The sequence below is a fragment of the Rousettus aegyptiacus genome, unplaced genomic scaffold (genome assembly GCF_014176215.1).
Source record: "Rousettus aegyptiacus isolate mRouAeg1 unplaced genomic scaffold, mRouAeg1.p scaffold_m13_p_14, whole genome shotgun sequence".
Lineage (NCBI taxonomy): Eukaryota > Metazoa > Chordata > Mammalia > Chiroptera > Pteropodidae > Rousettus > Rousettus aegyptiacus.
This window is the reverse complement of record NW_023416289.1, coordinates 10,987,012-10,994,681: the sequence shown is the minus strand read 5'-3', so window position 1 is coordinate 10,994,681 and position 7,670 is coordinate 10,987,012. Positions and strand designations below refer to the sequence as shown.

Here is a 7,670-nt window from a genome sequence, read left to right as displayed (position 1 = left end):
ATGGTACATGAGATAAGTATTTTCACCTGGTCTTATAGCTGCCCCAACCAAACTAAACCAAACAAACCAGGATATATTTGATAAGGAGGAAGGGAGACTAATAATATCTGCAATGGACTGTTTTATTTATTTATTTGTCTGAATCAAGTCCAATAGTATCCAGATAGCAGTGAAACTAATGATTCTATTAGTAACTGACAAAGGCAGAAGTATACTTTAGAACCGATACCTGTCATCTATGTAGCACAGTACCTTTTTATAGAGAAGTTGATTGATAAATGTACAAAATGGAGCTCGTGATATCTTTCTACCCATAACTGCTCATCTTCAATTCAATTAATGAAACTAATATTTGGTAAATTATTCAAACCAGAAACTAGTCATTTTTGATTCTTCTCTCTTTAGCCTCCAGATGTCTCTCCTTGTCCTGTACACCACATTCATTCCATCAGTAAGTCTCACTGAATCTATTTTCAAAAGATATCCCAAATACCTCACACACACACACACACACCCCCGCACTACCTCTGTTCTGGACCTCATCACCATACTTGTCTCCTTACTTTTCTTCTTGCTCTCACTATCCATATAACAATCTATATTTCAAAGTGCAATTGAATGAAATTTAAAGATTATACTGAAGTCCAGGAAGCCCTAGGTGATCAGGTGTTTGTCTGCCTTTTCTTCATCTCCTACCACTCTACGGTCTTCTCCTAGATGCGTGCGGGCTCTCTTCAGGACTCAGCTATATGACACCCCATCATGGCAACTCTTTTGTCACCTGTACAACCCTTCCTAACTATCTAAATATTATTGATATTATTTATATCCTTATTAATTCTCTGGCTCTTCCCACTAAAATGTGAGTTCCATGAGTGCAAAAACTTTGTCTTGTTTACTTATTCATTCAGTAAACTTTTGTTGAGCACCTGCTCTCTGCCAGATCTTCTTTGCCATTCTGTGATGATAACAATAAACAAAATGGACAAAAATTACTTCCTTCACAGAGCTCGTGTGTGTGTGTGTGTGTGTGTGTGTGTGTGTAGGGGGATACACAAAAACAAGTAAAATAAAATATGTAGTACTTTAAATGTAAGTGCTATGCAGAAAAAAATAAAAGGGGATGAGGATCATCTGGATGTTGGCAGTTTTCAATTTGTATTTGCTATTTTCACATAATGTGTGTAACAAACCACCTAAGGATCAGTAGCTTATAACATCACACATGTCTGTGGGTTTCCTAGGGTTCAAATAATCCAGGCTAGACTTGGCTTCAGCTCGTGGCTCAATTTCAGGTATGTTCCATGTGTCTTCCATTTTTATGGCATCAGCAGAATGCCAAATCCTGTTATTTTCCATAGCAAAAAGCAAGAGTACAAGAGACCAGGCCTAGCATTGCAGGCCATTCAAGACTCTGCTTGAATCACATCTACTAACTTTCCAATGGTCAAAACAAATCACATGGTCAAGCCTAAAGTCCAGGGGCAGGGATGTACATTCTGGCAACCATGAGGCTAGAATGTGGATATTCAGAGGAGTGAAAAACTGAGACTGATAGTGTAAACTAACCTAACGTCAGGGAATTTTTTGCTGTTGAGTGAAGTGAGAGGCAAAAGAGGAAGTCATGTGTGTACCTGGGGAAAGAGTGATTCAGGCAGAGAGAATAGCATAAACAAAGAGTCTAAGGTGGGAATACGCCTGGCCTATGAGAGAACAGCACGAAGGAGGCCAGTGTAAGCAGAGCAGAATGAGAACGAAAGTAATGGAGAGAAGGTCAGAGACTGTGGAAGATGAAGAGAAGATAGGCTTATAGATCATGGGAAAGACTTGGGCTTTTCTTAGAATGAGATGGAAGCCTTAAGAGAGTTTTGAGCAGAAACATGACATGATCTGACCAGAACAGAGCCTGGCACATGGTAATTGCCCAATATGTATTTGTTGAATGAATGCATGATAATATGTATTCTGACATCAGTAAACCTTCCAAAATGATGAAAGACAACTACTTAGAATGTGAATGGAGTTAAAATAGCCTAAGTCTTAGAAATGATAGTTATTAACAATGAAATAGAAATGACTCACAAAAAGGAGAGATCTTGGAGAGAAAGGAGTTAGGTATTGCTTTCTAAGTGAAAGACATTTGGTGGAATCTTTTCAGCCTAAAGAAAGGCCCATTGTGTCTGAAATTGAGCTAGTAATTTAGAAAATACATGACTGAGCTTAGTGGACACCGTTTAGGGATCTGAAGGGGTCAGTGGGCTTGTGAAATGGTAGGAAGGAGGTGATTTTAGATAGAAGCAATTTATTGCAAATTGCTAAAGGCCTATGCATATAGTCAGCCCTTAAATAATTACAGAACTGAGAATGCAGAACTTCTACTGAGACATTTGATCCCGTCCAAAACATCGATGAGCATGTATGGCTCATGCCAAATGGTCTTTGATATTTGATCCTGTCAAAAACATATGCACTTAGAAGTAGCACATAACGTTTTATACTTTTGGTTTATAGGATTAATATATAAAAAATACTGTCATGTTTTATTGGTCCAATAATTATGTTGTGGCTGTGCTGCCAATAATAACCTTTGTTGCCTTAGTATCCTAGCTGGTAATGGCACATGTCAAGGACCAAATATCAAAGACATTTTGGTGTGGACCAAATGTCTCCATGGACATTTTGGATAGGAGCAAATGTCTGCTAATCAATTGAATTACAGTAGTAGTTCTGGCCCAAAGAAATCAGGCAAGATTTAATCCTGCTCTATGGCTGCTTTTATAAGAGACTGAAAGAAATTTGTCAACTGTACCAATCCTGAGTTTTAGCTCTTTTCCTGGCCTAGAGAGCTAGCATCTATAAAGCAATTTATTCCTGTCTTGATCAATACGAAGATTATCTTTCTGAATATCTTTTGCTTAAGACTTCTAACAAAAGTTCAATTGGTCTAAAAATCAGTTGTCTTTTTCTTTCAGCTCCTATACTGCTCTTCTGTGGTTCATTTATTAACTGTGACAGTTGGCCACAATCACATTTCTTTGATGTCATAAGTGTTCTTTAGTCAAGTTATTACTTTATTTTTAGTTTTAGAGGGGAACTTGCTTGGTTTGTATTCAAACTAGGCAGTCTGGTTTCAGTCTATACTCTGTACACTGTATACTGTACTATCTTGCTATACAAGTTTTTAAACACACAAATTCTTATTGTTATTACACTTACTAATTTTACAGTCAGTAACTATATTTACTACTCTGCCATGTTAATATCCTTACTCATTTTTGCTTTGTTCATTTCTTCTTGGGTTTGATTTTCTTCATGTTAAAGTACATCTTTAGTGTTGCTTTAAGCAATGGCTATGGATAGTAAAATTCCTTTGTTTTTATGTCGGAAGACATCTTTTTGACCCTTTCTGTTATGTGATAGAATTCTAAGTTCACAATTATTTGCTCCAAATTTTGGTGATATTTGCTATTACTACTGATGAGAAGTCTGCTGTCAGTCTGATTGTCTTTCCTTTGTAGATAATGTATTTCCTGCAAAGTAGCTTTTACATTTTACTCTTTCGCCCTTAATGCTTTGTGGTTTCATTATAATGTGGGTCAGAGTGTAATTTTTTTTTCTTTTAACTCTGACTCTTTATATTTTTCTGCATGGTTAGAAAATTGTCAGCCATTATCTTTTTAAATACTGCTTTTTTAGTTTTCTCCATTTTCTTCTCCTGGTGCTTCCTATTGCCTCTAGGGGGCACTGAGAGAGCTTAGTTCTTTCCGCCAACACAGTAAAGAATTACAGATCAGCGAAGTTTAGGAAAAGTTAAAATTTATTAAAGTACATTTCAAGAGAAAAAAGCACTATGCTAGAGTTGGCTGCTGCCCTGCCAATTTGGGGAAGTATACCTTATATTATGTCTGTGATGAGTGGTTACACGGGCAGTGTCAGATAATTGGCCTGTGAGGTCATGTTGATTGACATCCTGCTGTTATATAACCTTTGGTTTACTGCTCATGCAGTTACCTATAATTCAGTCTGTTATAATTAGATTCATGAATTTCTGGGCATATGTATGATATTATATTGATATAATGAAGCTATGGTCAAAGAAAGTTGATACAAGTACTAACTGTACACGTGCTTGTAACTAGGCTAACCTAGTGGTTGTTTTGCAGTTTTTACTTCCTCATAATCCAGGATATAAAGGTAATTTTTAACTCTTAAGTGGATGTTTCAGGGAGGTCCTAAGGGAAGTCTCCAGATTGGGCCTTCATTCCTCATCATTCATGTCTAACTATCTGCCTAACACTATTATGGTAGAGCTCTGTATTTTGTCTTCCATATCTATTGACTTCTCTTTCATATCTTCCATCTTTTTATTTCTCTTACTGGACTTTGGGAGATTTCTTTCTCTTTATTTTGCAATTCACTAATTCTCTCTTTAGCTTTGTCTAGTGAACTATTTGCCCATTTAAATAGGTTTTAAAGTTACATCAATTTTTCATGCTCAGACATTCATTTTAATATTGGCCTAATTTATGATCTCCAATTCTTATTTTATCAGTGTCCTTTTTTCCCCATTAGCTCTTTGGGCATTTATAAGCTATTCAGAGCTCCTTTTAAATGTTCTGCTACCACTAGCTCCTAGGTTGAAATGTCTCTCGGTTGTCTTTATTGACAGCAGACTTTTTAAAAGTCATTTTTAAACTACTTAAGCTATACATAGATATATGGCTATAAGAGCAATAAAATAAACATCCATGTACATACTACCCAGGTTAAGAAATAGGACACACCAATATCTTAAAAGCACTTATGTATCACACCCCTGTTATATCACTCTTGCTTTCCTCGGTTAACCATCCTGAATTTTGCTTTAATGATTCCCTTCCATTTCTTTATAGCTTTTCCAACTATGTATGGATTCCTAAATGGTATAGTCTTTAGTTTTGCTTGATTCTGAACTTGAAATGCATGGAACCGTCTCATATGCACTTTTCTATGCTTGCTTCTTTAGTATACAGTTTTGTTTGTAAATTTGAGTCATATTGATGAGTTTAACTGGGGTTTCGTTTTTCATTTCCACTGCTGTATAGTGTTCATCCATTCCACCATTGATGGAAAATTAGACTCTTTTATGGTTTGTGTTGCTACAAAAAATGCTGCTAAGAAAAATTTTATATATGTATTTGATGTACATACACATCTAGGCTGTATTCTCTAGGTTGTGTTCACCTGGGTGTACGATGACTGGGTCAGAGAATATGTGCATGTTCGGCTTTACTAGAAATGCCAAATTTATTTTCCAAAGTGCCTGTATTGGTTTTTCTTTCCACTAACAATATGCATGATTTCTTCTTGCTTGATATTCTGACAATACTTAGATTTGTTAGGATTTTTAAATATTGTCAGTATTTTATAGCTCTTATGGGTCTGAAATGGTATCTTTTGATTTTAATTTGCAGTTACCTCAGTAATAAGATTGTCATATGTTCATGAATTGTGTTTTCTTTTCTCTGAAGAGCCCTTTTGTCGATTTTTCTGTTATTTGTCATTTCTTATCTATTTGTGGGAGTTATTTAAATATTCTGAATCCTTTCTTGGATGTACATATTGCATATATCTTTTCTTAGGTTGTGATGTATCTTTAAAAGTTTATTTTTCTTGTTTTACAAAAGTTCTTAATTTTAATGTCTAGTTGTCAGTCTTCATACTTTAATAGTGTTTTTAATCCTTTGTTTAAGAAATCCTTCCATTCTATGATATTATAAGTATTCTGTTACAAATTGTTTTCTAAAATTTTATACTTGTCTGTGGCCATCCCATACTAAACAAGCCCAATCCCGTCTGATCTTGGAAGCTAAGCAGGGTTGGGCCTGGTTAGTACTTGGATGGGAAACCACTTAGGAAGACGAGGTGCTGTAGGCGTAAAAAGCAAAAAAAATAAGGGATCGTAAATTAACAAGGTCCTTTCAGTCTGTAAGGTCAACCAAGGGTTGCTGTGCCGAAAAAATAATAAAATAAAAAATATAAAAAATAAAACTTTATAGTTTGTCTCAAATTTCGAGACTATGTACCTGGAAGTGATTTTAGTATGTGGAGAGAAATAGGGAACTGATTTTTACCTTTTTTCCATACCAAAACTGTCCCACCATGGGAACGATTAGTCTAACTTTTCCCCATTGATCATCAGTGTGTTATAAGTGAAGTTTTCATAGCAAGTTAGTCTATTTCTGAGTTCTCTCTTTTGCTCCTTGGTCCCTGTGCTGCTACCACTGTGTCTTTATCTTGGTTTTAGTAAGTGTCAGTATTTGGAAGAGGATTTTTGGTAGGACAATTTCTCCAACTTGTTCTTCTTTATGAGTATTTGGCCATTCTTTCTTCTTTGCTTTTCTGTATATCTTTCATCATCACTTGTTAAATTCAAGAGAATGGCTATTGAAATTTTTTAATTTATAGGTTAATTGGTGGGGAGGAGAATAGCTCTCTTTAAAATACAGGACCTTTCTATACATAAGCATGCATTTTTACCTTTCCATTTATGTATATCTTTCTCACTGTTTTTTAATAAAGCCTTAAAATTGTTTTCATTAACCTTTTGTATATTTTTACTGTATTTATTGCACATACCTTTTTTCTTGCTATTATAAATGGTATTTTATTTAATGAGAAATATTTTAAATATATAGATAAGAATAGAGTGTAATATAATGAACACCTATGGACCTATTCTCAGCTTTATAAAATATAACACTATGCCTGATTTCCTGCTGCTGCTATTTCTCTTCCAATTAAGCATTATTAATACAACCTCTGTTCCCAGTGGACTCCTCTCCTTTATCATTCTCTCCCTCCTTCCTTCTGTAGTGTTTCACAAATCCAGTGTTTTCATTCTTATACATGTTTTCATATTTCACTACATGTTAGTGTATCTATAAACAATATAAAGTCCTTTTGTGTGTTATTTTATAATGAAAATGGATCAATGTCCTTTATTCAAGCAATTTTTTGTCTTAGAAAGTAGCCTCTAAAGAAAGTCTGTCTACATGCAGTAGTAGTAATTCCTGTTTTTCTCCTGTGTTCTCACTAAAGCATTCTACCTTTGGAATTTATATAATTTTTCTCTTTGAGAAAGCTCTAGAGAGAGAAGGTATAAAATTTTCAAATGAAGGAATATATTTGAACCTAATTTTGTATTTCCCACTAGCATTTTCATTTCATATGAGAAATATTTGAGTTAATTATATTAACTATGACTAATGAGATGGAATTTTGCTACCACTGATTTTTAGGCATTTTTAGCTCATGTTTCATTCACTCATAGCCCCATGTCCTATACACAAAATAAATAATTGATAAACAAATAGAAGATAACCTAAATTATGTGCAATATATTCCTAATTCTCCAAACCAAGATCAGTGTGGTTTATCTATAAATTTTCTCTTTAGCTTTGATGCCGAAGATACAGAAGAAAGACAAAAGTAGTCACTTTTTTTATTAGATAGTTGCTGATACCTGGAAGTAAACTAAAGAAGTTTCTTGATTGATTTGGAAGCCTGGGTTGGCTTTTCCTGGTTGTAGATTTATCCTTTCCAAAGTTTAAACACATTCAAGTGATGTTGTGCCTACTTTGACCTGAATATAAACCAATGTCCATGTTTCAAGAAATGACACATTGATA

The 7,670-nt window shown here is 34.7% G+C and overlaps 1 pseudogene; it reads left to right on the top strand.

The window, feature by feature from the left end:
* Window positions 1–5,797: 5,797 nt before the first annotated feature.
* LOC118611714 lies at window positions 5,798–5,916 on the top strand (annotated as a pseudogene).
* The last annotated feature ends 1,754 nt before the right edge of the window (window positions 5,917–7,670 follow it).